A 14,382-nucleotide genomic window follows, 5' to 3' on the forward strand; every position below is an offset into this window, starting at 1 on the left:
TGTTGTTCAGTTGCTCAGTCGTGTCCAACTCTTTGCGAACTCATGGACTGCAATATACCAGGCTTCCCTGTCCATCACCAACTCCTGGAGCTTGCTCAAACTCATGTCCATTGAGTCCATGATGTCATCCAACCATCTCATCCTCTGTCATCCCCTACTCCTCCCGCCTTCAATCCTTCCCAGCATCAGGGTCTTTTCTAAAGATTTGGCTCTTCACATCAGGTGGCCAAAGTATTGGAGCTTCAGTTTCAGCATCAGTCCCTCCAATGAGTATTCAGGACTGATCTCCTTTATGATGGACTGGCTGATCTCCTTGCAGTCTAAGGGACTCTCAAGAGTCTTTTCCAACACCACAGTTTGAAAGCATCAATTCTTCAGCACTCAGCCTTCTTTACGGTCCAACTGTCACAAACAATATGATAACTTCTGTTATATCTCTACTGACTTAATAATGGCTTTAATGATTTCAAAGTCAATGACCTTCAGTTTTGAAAGCCTAGGTGGCAAGCTTGTGCCAAAGATTTTACCCATTTTATTGCTAATCTGCATCACAGATTCACAGGTGGGCATTACTATCCTATTTTTTCAGACAAAGAACTGGAGATTTAATTTCACTGACTCTTAAGTTATGAATTAAAAATCTTTCTCTGGTGGCTCAGATGGAATCTACCTGCAATGCAAGAGACCAGGGTTCAATCCATGGGTCTGGAAGATCCCTTGGAGAAGGGAATGGCAACCCACTCCAGTATTCTGGCCTGGAGAATTCCATGGACAAAGCAGCCTGGCAGCCTATAGTCCATGAGACATCCAGAGATGGATGTGACTGAACGACTAACACTTTCACTTTTTTTCAACCTGAACCAGGTAAATCACTATGGTGAGGAGGACCCAGACCCATTTCCCTCACTTAAACAGCGTCAGTGCCAGTCCCTAAGGGGCTATGAAATTGAACAAGGAGTGGAGGGTGACCTCTAAAAGCCTACAACAGGGCAGGAAAGGCAAGACACAGATATAAGGTGATGAATCAAAGAAGGGAGCAAAAGCAGGTTTTCTTTTGAGAGGGGAGAAATGCTTTATTACTGACATTATTTAGAAGTGCTGGAACATTATGATAATAAAAAATGGATAGCCTTTATACGTTTTATTACTTTTTAAAAATTCTCAAAAAAAATTCTCTACAGTTGATACATCCACTTATTGTCTGCAACTATACAGATATCTCCTGCCCATCTCACATCTGAGTATGTTCTGCACATATAAAAATATTACTGAAAATCAGTATACTAGCAATCCTTTTATAATGAAAGGCCTGTGTCTGGAAAGTAACAAACGAGTAGAGTGAGAATAAACAGCATCTCATATTTTAATCAAACATTACAATTTACTCCCTCCGTTCCATTATTTGCATATTGTATTCTTGGGTCAAAGATAATGAATAGAAGAGGCCAGCATCACAACGAGGACACAGCAGTAGGCAACTCTGAGATTGAGGATTGGGACTTGTGCAATCAGATTATCTGGAAACACACACATTCTGTGGTTGCTCCTGATTGTCTCTCAGCTGTGTTCTCTTAGGGGCATTCACTGTCCTCCGATAACTCGCCGTTAAATGTTTGCATTCTTGTCCCCAGTGACCCTAAACACATTCATTCTTTGGTAATAATAATAGGTGATAATTTACTAAGTACTCAGTTTGAGCTAGACACTAATTTGTTTAGCTTACCTCATTTTATCCTGACAGCAACCCTCTGAGGATGGCAAAAATAATATCCATAGAATAGCTATTAAGAAGGGGACCTAAGTTTGAACTCCGGGCCATTTAATGCTGAAATCATAGATCTCTCCAAGTATGCAAAGCCTCTTCCTGATCTTCTGAGACTTTGCTTGGGACAGATATTCTGCTTGCTGAACATTTATTCTCATTGCTTCTACTAAAAGCATCTGATTTTTCCATTGCAGAAGTACAGCTTTCCCATCAATTGTATTCCTCGTGAGCCCATCAATCCAAATGCCTCCCTCCCAGCTTTCCTGATGTAGGAGTGACCTGAGCTAGGCCAATCAAATTCTCTGGCCCCAGATTTTGAATTTTGAACAGTGTAAAATAGTATGGTCACTGATGGGATTTATTTATCCCTGTGGTGAATGAAACCCTAAAGAGACTTCCCATTAGTTTCTTTTGTCTAAATTCCAGAATATCTTAGTTCTCGGGGTATTTTTTTGGACCTATTTCTCAGCTTTCCAAAAAAATACATTTTGGCATAAATTAACAAGGGTTGATAATAGGGGATCTATCTATCTCTTGCAACCAGAGAACTCCAAAAAACATTGCCATGTACTGTGTTTTATCTATTAAAAACAAACAATAACCCTATATGCAAAACAGAAAAAGAGACACAGCTGTACAGAACAGACTTTTGGACTCTGTGGGAGAAGGCGAGGGTGGGATGTTTCCAGAGAACAGCATCGAAACATGTATATTATCTAGGGTGAAACAGATCACCAGCCCAGGCTGGATGCATGAGACAAGTGCTCGGGCCTGGTGCACTGGGAAGACCCAGAGGGATCGGGTGGAGAGGCAGGTGGGAGGGGGGATCGGGATGGGGAATACATGTAAATCCATGGCTGATTCATGTCAATGTATGACAAAACCCACTACAATATTGTAAAGTAATTAGCCTCCAACTAATAAAAATAAATGGGAAAAAAAAATAAAAACAAACCAAGACAAAAATAAAATATTGACAACTCGTCTCTATAGGGAACATTGCTTTATTCTATGCTGTACTCTTACTCTAGTGAGGATGGGGGCTTCAACAGGTTAATATAGAGATAGAAGAGGGCTCTAAAATACGTGTTGCAGACTTAGAAACGTCCATTGTATAGACATGGAAACTAAGAAAGTGATGAGTAAAAGATTTATCAATCTGTTAGAGTGAGTTAACGGACTAGAACCTAGGACCAGGCATCAGCCATCCCCTATATGGATGCAAGTTTACAGAGTGCTGTGGCAATACAATGATATCATTTCACTTTTTATTATTAAAATTTTTATTGGAGCATAGCCACTCTACACTGTTGTGTTACTTTCTATTGTACAGCAAAGGGAACCAACTATGTACACATCATTTGGGGCTTCCCCGATGGATCAGATGGTAAAGAATCCACCTGCAATGCAGGAGATGTGGGTTCTATCCCTCGGTCGGAAAGATCCCCTGGAGTAGGAAATGGCAACCCACTCCAGTATTCTTGCCTGGAGAATTCCATGGGCAGAGGAGCCTGGAGGGCTACAACCATGGGGTTGCAGAGTCGGACATGACTAAGCAACTAACACAACACATATATCTCATTTTAAACATCCCTTTCAGTTCAGTTCAGTTCAGTCACTCAGTCATGTCCAACTCTTTGTGACCCCATGGACTGAAGTACACCAGGCTTCCCTGTCCATCACCAACTCCTGGAGCTTGCTCAAACTCATGTCTATCGAGTTGGTGATGCCATCCAACCATCTCATCCTCTGTCTTCCACTTCTCCTGCCTTCAATCTTCCCCAGCATCAAGATCTTTTCTAATGAGTCAGCTCTTCGCATCAGGTGGCCAAAGTATTGGAGTTTCAGCTTCAACATCAGTCCTTCCAATGAACACTCAGGACTGATCTCCTTTAGGATGGACTGGTTGGATTTCCTTGCAGTCCAAGGGACTCTCAAGAGTCTTCTCTAACACCATAGTTCAAAAGCATCAATTCTTCAGCACTCAGCTTTCTTTATAGTCCAGCTTTCACATCCATACATGACTACTGGAAAAACCATAGATGGACATTTGCTGGCAAAGTAATGTCTCTGCTTTTCATTTTTTATTTTTATTTTTTTTTATATTGTAGTGGTTTTTGTCATACATTGACATGAATCAGCCATGGATTTACATGTATTCCCCATCCCGATCCCCCCTCCCACCTCCCTCTTCATCCGATTCCTCTGGGTCTTCCCAGTGCACCAGGCCTGAGCACTTGTCTCATGCATCCAGCCTGGGCTGGTGATCTGTTTCACCCTAGATAATATACATGTTTCGATGCTGTTCTCTTGAAACATCCCACCCTCGCCTTCTCCCACAGAGTCTAAAAGTCTGTTCTGTACATCTGTGTCTCTTTTTCTATTTTGCATATAGGGTTATCATTACCATCTTTCTAAATTCCATATATATGCGTTAGTATACTGTATTGGTCTTTATCTTTCTGGCTTACTTCACTCTGTATAAGGGGCTCCAGTTTCATCTACCTCATTAGAACTGATTCAAATGAATTCTTTTTAATGGCTGAGTAATATTCCATGGTGTATATGTACCACAGCTTCCTTATCCATTCGTCTGCTGATGGGCATCTAGGTTGCTTCCATGTCCTGGCTATTATAAACAGTGCTGCAATGAACATTGGGGTGCACGTGTCTCTTTCAGATCCGGTTTCCTCAGTGTGTATGCTCAGAAGTGGGATTGCTGGGTCATATGGCAGTTCTAGTTCCAGTTTTTTAAGAAATCTCCACACTGTTCTCCATAGCGGCTGTACTAGTTTGCATTCCCACCAACAGTGTAAGAGGGTTCCCTTTTCTCCACACCCTCTCCAGCTTTTATTGCTTGTAGACTTTTGGATAGCAGCCATCCTAACTGGTGTGTAATGGCACCTCATTGTGGTTTTGATTTGCATTTCTCTGATAGTGAGTGATGTGGAGCATCTTTTCATGTGTTTGATAGCCATCTGTATGTATTCTTTGGAGAAATGTCTGTTTAGTTCTTAGGCCCATTTTTTGATTGGGTCATTTATTTTTCTGGAATTGAGCTGCAGGAGTTGCTTGTATATTTTTTAGATTAATCCTTTGTCTGTTGCTTCATTTGTTATTATTTTCTCCCAATCTGAGGGCTGTCTTTTCACCTTACTTATAGTTTCCTTTGTTGTGCAAAAGCTTTTAAGTTTCATTAGGTCCCATTTGTTTATTTTTGCTTTTATTTCCAATATTCTGGGAGATGGATCATAGAGGATCTTGCTGTGATTTATGTCGGAGAGTGTTTTGCCTATGTTCTCCTCTAGGAGTTTTATAGTTTCTGGTCTTATATTTAGATCCTTAATCCATTTTGAGTTTATTTTTGTGTATGGTGTTAGAAAGTGTTCTAGTTTCATTCTTTTACAAGTGGTTGACCAGTTTTCCCAGCACCACTTGTTGAAGAGGTTGTCTTTTTTCCATTGTATATCCTTGCCTCCTTTGTTGAAGATAAGGTGCCCATAGGTACGTGGATTTATCTCTGGGCTTTCTATTCTGTTCCATTGATCTATATTTCTGTCTTTGTGCCAGTACCATACTTTCCTGATGACTGTCGCTTTGTAGTATAGTCTGAAGTCAGGCAGGTTGATTCCTCCAGTTCCATTCTTCTTTCTCAAGATTACTTTGGCTATTCGAGGTTTTTTGTATTTCCATACAAATTGTGAAATTATTTGTTCTAGTTCTGTGAAAAATACCATTGGTAGCTTGATAAGGATTGCATTGAATCTATAGATTGCTTTGGGTAGTATAGCCATTTTGACAATATTGATTCTTCCAATCCATGAACACGGTATATTTCTCCATCTGCTTGTGTCCTCTTTGATTTCTTTCATCAGTGTTTTATAGTTTTCTATGTATAGGTCTTTTGTTTCTTTAGGTAGATATACTCCTAAGTATTTTATTCTTTTTGTTGCAATCTGCTTTTTAATATGCTATCTAGGTTGGTCATAGCTTTCCTTCCAAGGAGCAAGCGTCTTTTAATCTCACAGCTGCAGTCTCCATCTGCAGTGATTTTGGAGTCCAAAAAAATAAAGTCAGCCACTGTTTCCCCATCTATTTGCCATGAAGTGATAGGACTGGATGCCATGATCTTAGTTTTCTGAATGTTGAGCTTTAAGCCAACTTTTTCACTCTCCTCTTTCACTTTCATCAAGAGGTTCTTTAGTGCTTCTATGCTTTCTGCCATAAGGGTGGTGTCATCTGCAAATCTGTGGTTATTGATATTTCTCCCGGCAATCTTGATTCCAGCTTGTGTTTCATCTAGCCCAGCGTTTCTCATGATATACTCTGTATATAAGTTAAATAAACAGGGTGACAATATACAGCCTTGATATACATCTCTTTAGATTATATATATTCTTTGAAACTAACCAAAATTTGCTCTATTGCCTTCAGAAAATTGTTCTGCAACAAAATCTTAAAGTAATTCATTATACTGATATAATCAATTTATTGTTTTTGAGAAAGAAGATGAATCTCTTCAGGTGTGAGATTATAGAGCCCATACTGGCTAATAGTGGCTTCATCTCTCTTTGAAGATATCTTGAGTATTAAACAACCCAGATGACTGGTTCTAAGCAGTATCTTATAATTCTAACCCATGTGCTAAAGGTAATTTGGACTTTGGTCAAAGTGTAAGTGTTTAAGAAATTAGCTTGTCTTCAGAGCATTTTACTTATCACTTCACAGAAGACTTCCTTTCCAATGAATTGAAAATAAAACGTGGCTAAAAAATAACAAATAAAAAATTTGTTTACCCATCCATATTTGTATGCATTTATTTATTCAATCAGGACATAATAGTTTAAAGCTTTGCAGGAAGGACCAAGGATGACAGAGATAAGTAACATTTATCACCTCAAAGAGCTATAACAAAGAGAAAACACATGAAACACATTCCCAAGGTAGTATATGCAGTCTGTACTTGGGTATATAAAAGGTGCTCTCTCCCAATCCAAAATAGCTCTTTCTATGTATTCTGATGTATTATTCTTAATCCAATCCTCACTGTTTGGAATTATGTATCCATGTATTTAATTACTGTCTTATTACATGGCCTACACCAGAATGTAAATGTATGAGGGCAAGAACCTTGGCTGGTTCATCTCTGTATTGCCAGCAATGCAAACAGTAACTGGCACAAGGAAGACAATCAGTAGATACTGAATGAGTGAATGAGCAGTGAACTTTACCTAGAAATTCTTGAGGTTTGTGAGACAAAAAGATGATTGAATTGTACCCCAAAACCTCAATTTAAGAGTAAAGTCAGTAGGGGTAGAAGGGCATTTCAGGAAACAACAACTTTGAGAGGAAAACATTCAAAAGCATGGAAGGAAAGGAAGGCGGGAGGGATGGGGAAGAGAGACAGAGAGCTGTGTTGAAGGAATGCTGAGTAACAGCTCAGGTAAGCAGAAAGATCCAAAAGGTTTCTTGGGACTGATTCATAAACTTCTCATTTTAATCTCTTAGAAACAGGGTTGTTCATTAATGGTTTTATGAAAAGGTAGTGACAGGATGCTGCCCACTGGGGAATCACTCCTGCAGTACTGCAAAAGTTGCTGGAAGAGCACTTGGGTTGGAGCAGGGAGAGCAGCTGGGAGGCTACTGCAGTGGTCCAAGCTAGAGATCATAAAGGTTTGAGATCTTGGCCCCACTGAAAGTGCAGAAGAGAAAATGAAAATTAATGATTCTCTGTTCATTGGAGTTTGGTTGACATGGGGCATCTCATTTACAGCACTTTATCCACTGACGGTATTAACTGCTACCAGGCGCACCTGCTTCTTAAGTTGAGCATCACTTGAGAGCAGAACTCAAGCCAAGTAAAATGCAATTTTCCCAGTATGGGACTTCAGCTAAAAACAACTGAGCACAGCAGTTCCTAATTGCTAGACTGGTGACTTTTTACCAAGGTGGGGAGATCAATCTGAAATAACATCAACAAAACAGGATGTATTCTGTGGTAAATATCTCTCCAAAGGCAATCTGGCCAAGGGGAAGTCTGAAAAATCCAAACCTGCGGCAAAGAGAGTTTTTTGTTTCTTTTCTTTTTCTTTTTTTTAAAGCTAAGTTATTGGGAATGGGGCAAGAATTTAGTGTAACTGACGTTACATTTCCAATCTTTTTAACATTCCCTGATTTAGAGAAAAGGTAGGGTGGTTAACTGCTGGCTTTTACTGTGGTTCCAAAATAAATCACTGATCACACAATGCCACTACCAGAAACCCCTCCCTAGTCATACACTCCCCAGAATCACAGTAGAATCATAATAATACAATAGTTTATGGGATGGCGCTAGTGGTAAAGAACCTGCCTGACAATGGAGACAGAAGAGACATGGGTTCTGTCAGGAAGCATTTAACAAAAGGCTTCCTGTGTGCTGTTTTGGATCTGTCAGGAACTCTCTGGCCCTTATTGATTCCTGAATATTCAGGAATTAAGAGGAGAGGCACGCTTTTCCCAGGGCTGAGGAATCCAGGCATTTCTCATTACAGTGATAAGTACCCTCTTCCTTCTTATGAAAATGTGATTGTTTGCAACTCTCTCTTTGATAGGGATCGTCTTATGTTTTGTAAGTCTGGAATTTTAATCTTTATCTTTGCTGAGAATAACCACCTTGTAAGACAGTATATATGCCCACGCCATGTTGATTAAAACACCTTTGCTCCATCAGAGCTTGGGTCCCCGTGTCTTTCTTTCTTTCTGTCTCTCTCTGTCTCTCTATTTCTGGTTAATTTCTTGGAGCGCAGAGGCCCGCTGAGCTCACTTTCTTCCCCGGGCTTCTAAGACCCTCTCGAGAAGGCACACTGCGCCTTCACCCACTCGAGAGGGCGCCTGGTGCCTACGTGCAGCAGCGTGAGCCCTAAGAACAGGACTCCATTGGCTTTCCACGTAAACCAGGGGATATCAGCCTCTTTCTCTCTCTTACTTTCTTATTGTTGACTCCGGACCACCAGGTTCAGGTCCATTAAAGGACCAACAGGTTCGATCCCTGAGTGGGGAAGATCTGCCGGAGAAGGAAATGGCAACCCACTCCAGTACTCTTGCCTGGTGAATCCCAAGGACAGAGGAGTTTGGCAGGCTACAGTCCATGGGGTTGCACAGTTGGACATGACTGAAGTGACTTAGCATGTAGCATGCACGAAAGGTAAGGGATGTCGTTGTGGTTGTAGTTTAGTTGCTAAGTCATGTCCGACTCTTGCAACCCCATGGACTGTAGCCTGCCAGGCTCCTCTGTGCATGGGATTCTCCAGGCAGGAATATTGGAGTGGGTTGCCATTTCCTTCTCCAAAGGCTGTCATAAATCTTTATTATTAAAAATTACAGTATGGGGACTTCCCTGGTGGTCCAGTGGTTAAGAATACACCTTCCAATGCAGGGGATGTGGGTTCAATCCCTGGTCAGGGAACTAAAGATCCCACATGCCACGGGCAACTAAGCCCATGTGCCACAACGAGACAAGCCTGAGAGCCATGACTACGGAGCCCTCGCACTCTAGAGCTCGCCCTCTGCACATAAGAGGAGCCTGCATGCCACAACAAAGACCTAGGGCAGCCCCCCAAATCAAAGTATGGAAGCCTGAGACTATTTACTTAATTTTTACCATGGCAGACTCAATAAAGAAAGAAAGTAGCTCTGTCATGTCTGATTCTTTGCCACCCCATGAACTGTACCCCACCAGGCTCCTCTGTCCATGGAATCCTTCATGCAAGAGTACTGGAATGGGTTGCCATTCCCTTCTCCAAGGGATCTTCCTGACCCAGGGACTGAACCCTGGTCTCCTCCATTACAGGCAGATTCTTTACTGTTTGACACCAGGGAAGCCCTGGCAGACTCAAGGTGGTAACTAATATAAGACTATCCTCGCCCGGGGGCATCACACCACACTTTCTTGAAAGTAAAGGAAGCGGATTGGAATGCCAGGTCATTGGGGATTTCCAACATCCTGGCTATGCTCTAGGGATAAAGGTGCAAACATGATGACTGCAGTTAAAAAAAATAAGTTAATAATCACTGACCACAAGGTGGTACATTTTGGACTAATGATATTCAAAACCTTTAGAACCTTACCTCCAACCTTTTCTTCCTCCTCCATGATCAATACTCCCAGGACACACTTCATGTTTGACACTCTAGGAACATGCTGTACTTCTTTACCTCTGCCTCTTCTGCCCAGATTGTCCCTCCTCTTCCTCCCTACTCCAGCCTCTTCGAAGTACTTTCTGACTCTCCGACTGTGAGCCATGCTCCTCACCATTCTCACATACCTTGAAACTGCTGCACCTACCTTGCTTGACACGATTTATGTGTTACGGGGGCTGTCTCCCCTAAAAGACTGCCAGGCCCTCAGAGGGAGGGATGCTTCATCACTTTTGCAACATGCCTGACTCACGCCAGTGCTCAGTCAGTGTTTAGGGAAGGTTTTGTAAATATGGAAGCAGCAACATCAGGGAGTGTGAGATTTGTGACAGTTTTCTATGTCACAAGCTTAGTATTTGGAAAAACATTTTTTAAACATCCATTTTGACATGTATCTTCTGCTGGAAAGAGAATAACTTCACATCTTGGTCATGTTAATTTAGCAAATATTTCTTGAACATATTTCTAAGGCTAAACGTTGTGGGGATACCATGATCAAAGGTTAATAATACAGTGTCCTTACCCTCAAGTTGCTCACAAGAGACATATTTAACCCAGGCCTCTATGTCAAACAGGTGTGTGAACATATATGCACATTGCAATGAGCTGAAGAAAAATTATAGTTCATTAGGCTAAAATGGGGTCATGGGGTCAGCCCTAAGCTCAAAGAGCAGAGCTAAGGAAAGTAAGTTAATTCTAATGTTGATTATTATTCAGTTCAGTTCAGTTGCTCAGTCCTGTCTGACTCTTTGTGACCCCATGGACTGCAGCATGCCAGGCTTCCCTGTCCATCACCAACTCCCAGAGCCTGCTCAAACTCATGTCCATTGAGTCGGTGATGCCACCCAACCATCTCATCCTCTGTCATCCCCTACTCCTCCCACCTTCAATCTTTCCCAGCATCAGGGTCTTTTCAAACGAGTCAGCTCTTCGCATGAGGTGGCCAAAGAATTAGAGTTTCAGCTTCAGCATCAGTCATTCCAACAAATATTCAGGACTGGTTTCCTTTAGGATGGACTGGTTGGATCTCCTTGCAGTCCAAGGGACTCTCAAGAGTCTTCTCCGACACCATAGTTCAAAGGCATCAATTCTTTGGCACTCAGCTTTCTTTATAGTCCAACTCTCACATCCATACATGAATACTGGAAAAACTGTAGCTTTGATTAGATGGACCTTTGTTGGCAATGTAATATCTCTGCTCTTTAATATGCTGCCTAGGTTGGTAATAGCATTTCTTCCAAGGAGCAAGTGTCTTTTGATTTCATGGCTGCAGTCACCATCTGCAGTGACTTTGGAGCCCAAGAAAATAAAATCCCTCACTGTTTTCATTGTTTCCCCATCTATTTGCCATGAAGTGATGGGACCGGATGTCATGATCTTTGTTTTCTGAATGTTAAGCTTTAAGCCAACTTTTTCACTCTCCTCTTTCACTTTTATCAAGAGGCTCTTGAGTTCTTCTTTGCTTTCTGACACAAGCGTGGTGTCATCTGCATATCTGAGGTTATTGATATTTCTCCCAGCACTCTTGATTCCAGCTTGTCCAGTTCAACAGTTAGAACCGGACATGGAACAACAGACTGGTTCAAAATTGGGAAAGGAGTACATCAAGACTGTATATTGTCACCCTGCTTATTTAACTTACATGCAGAGTACATCATGCGAAAGGCTGGGCTGGATGAAGTACAAACTGGAATGTTAATTTTGATTAGAGATAATTAATTTCTGGGGGCTTCCTAATGTAGGTAAATAATGGCTTAAATGAGTCATACTCTGTTATAGGCTTAAAGAGATCCCTAAGTCCTCTTAGAAATGGAAAGAGGAAGTCCTCAATCCTGCATACAATCTTCTCTTCACAATTAAACTAAAAGAGCCCAGTAGCCCAGCAGACTTTAGGAGACTGCTTGAGGGAAGAATTTTCTTATCCTGAATCTGAAGCTCAATATCTGGGATTTAGTCAGTAGCAGGAGATGGGACTCTTAAGAAAGTGAGTGAAGTTATCTAATGATTACCATGTAAGAGTGAAATTCATGATGGCAAGGGAGGAGAAGTAAATGGTACTGATGATAACATCATTTAGAGTCTCAAAGCCTTGGTCTGAGATGCTTGTCCTAAGTGAAGCCAGTTTCCAAGTATTGTGACCTGGGTAACAGGAAAGAGGTCCTTGTTTGGTGATGCCACAGCAAAAGAGGCAATTTCCAAATGCTGGCTGGGGAGACAGGCAAGAACTGCATTCATTGGGGGAATTTCAAATATCTAGGCTTAAGGCATATTTGGAGGGTTCTGAAGGTTGCTCTTTGAGTTTAATCAGTCCCAGAATCCCTATCATGGATTAACTATGACAGGCTGTGGAGCTGCAGCAAACACACAGGCTTTGTGGTCTGGCAGACCTGGGGTGTTTCCTAAGCCACCACTATGTGCTTTTGGAGAAGTCATTTAACTTCTCTGAGGCTTCCTTTCCTCATCCATAAAAAGGATACAATAGTAGTTCACCACACTTTTGCTGAAATACTAGCTACTATAAGCTCAGTGAATGATGGCAGTTATTATTAATATCATATGGGTGGAGGTTAAGACCTAGCTCTGAACCAGAAATACCTGGACCCAAATCTTGTTGTTGTTCAGTCGTTCAGTTGCGTCCAACTCTTTGTGACCCCATGGACTACAGCAGGCCTGGTTTCCCTGTCCTTCACTATCTCCCGAAGTTTGTTTAAACTCATGTCCATTGAGTCAGTGATGCCATCCAACCATCTCATCCTCTGTTGTCCCCTTCTCCTCCAGCCTTCAATCTTTCCCAGCATCAAGATCTTTTCTAATGAGTTGAATTTTGGGTCATGTGGCCAAAGTATTGGAATTTCAGCCTCAGCATCAGTCCTTCCAATGAATATTCAGGACTGATTTCCTTTAGTATTGACTAGTTTGATCTGCTTGCAGTCCAAGGGACTCTCAAGAGTCTTCTCCAACACCACAGTTCAAAAGCATCAATTCTTCAGCACTCAGCTTTCTCTACAGTCCAACTCTCACATCCATACATGACTACTGGAAAAACCATAGCTTTGACTACCCTTTAATTCCTCTGTCACTCTTCATAGATTTCAAAATAAAGTTTAAGGTTCTGTAGTGCATTCCACAACTTGGCCTTTTCTGCCTGCCCAGCCTCCTCAACCACACCCCGCTTTCAGGCACCTCACACCAGCTTCCTGAGGTGCTTGCATTTTCTTGACTGTGTCGTGCACTCTCTGCCTTTGCAGGCTTTGCTCCCTCTGCAGGACTGTTTCTTCTTTTCTTATCTAGGTAACCCCACCAGTCCTTCAGTGCTCAGCTCACTCAGGCGTCCCATCTCTAAGAAGCCTTTTTCAATCACCCAGGAGGACAGGCTGTCCCTCTAAGCACTTCCATCATAATACTCACCGTCATTACTGCTTTACATTTTGGGATCTGCTCCATCTTGAGAGTTCTTTGAGGGAGCCACTGATGTTATATTTGGTTCCATAAGCCTCGAACACTTCTTGGAGGAAGCAAGGTATATAGAAACGTGTGTGTGTGTGCACATTGCGTGTGTATGTGTGTCTGTGTGTGTGTGCACACACACATGTGTGTCTGTGTGCACACGTGTGTCTGTGTATGTGTGAAGGTCGCTCAGTCGTGTCCGACTCTTTGCGATCCCATGGACTAGACAGTTCATGGAGCTCTCCAGGCCAGAATACTGGAGTGGGTAAGCCTTTCTCCTCTCCATGTAGTCATCTTTATATTCCCACCATCTGATATGAGCCCAATGTATATTGCGTTCAATAAATAGTGAATGGACTGAATGTCAAAGGTAATTCTAGAGATGAAAGTAATGTTCAGCAAGGAGGGGAAGGTTTATTTTAACCCAGACAACAGCAGATTCAGTATTTATTTCAGCTAGTGGTGGAGTTCAGAGGGAACGTATCTGTCAGGGAGCTCGTGGAAGGAACTCAAGCATCACGTTTTTAATAGGGCGTTGCATGTGGTCAATGCTCTTCAGCTGTTCTGACTCAGAGTTTCTAGGATTTTCAACACTGGGTTCTGTCATTCTGCTCTGACCCGTGCTGGTTCACACATACAAGACAGGCCTCTAGACCCTGATGCATAGGCATGCCTGTTGCAGCTCAGTCTCCAGAAAGGTAGTTTGGCTGTATATCCCAGGTGTGCCTCTATGACCCAGTCTGCCAGAATTCCATTCTATATGGACCCTTTCAGTTGCAAAGGGACTTGTCACTAGATAAGTGATGTATTTTTAATACACAGCAATTTGAAGCATTCTCTTTGAGTTTCTTCTGGGCAACAGTTGCAACAGTGTCTTTAAAATGCCAGTGAATCATATCTAACCACATTCTAAAATTATATGATGAAGCCATCTGTATTAAACTGGGGAAATATCATGTGGTATAATTAATTTGTTGGATGTGATGATTACTTAG

This window comes from Cervus elaphus, chromosome 2 (assembly GCF_910594005.1).
Source record: "Cervus elaphus chromosome 2, mCerEla1.1, whole genome shotgun sequence".
Lineage (NCBI taxonomy): Eukaryota > Metazoa > Chordata > Mammalia > Artiodactyla > Cervidae > Cervus > Cervus elaphus.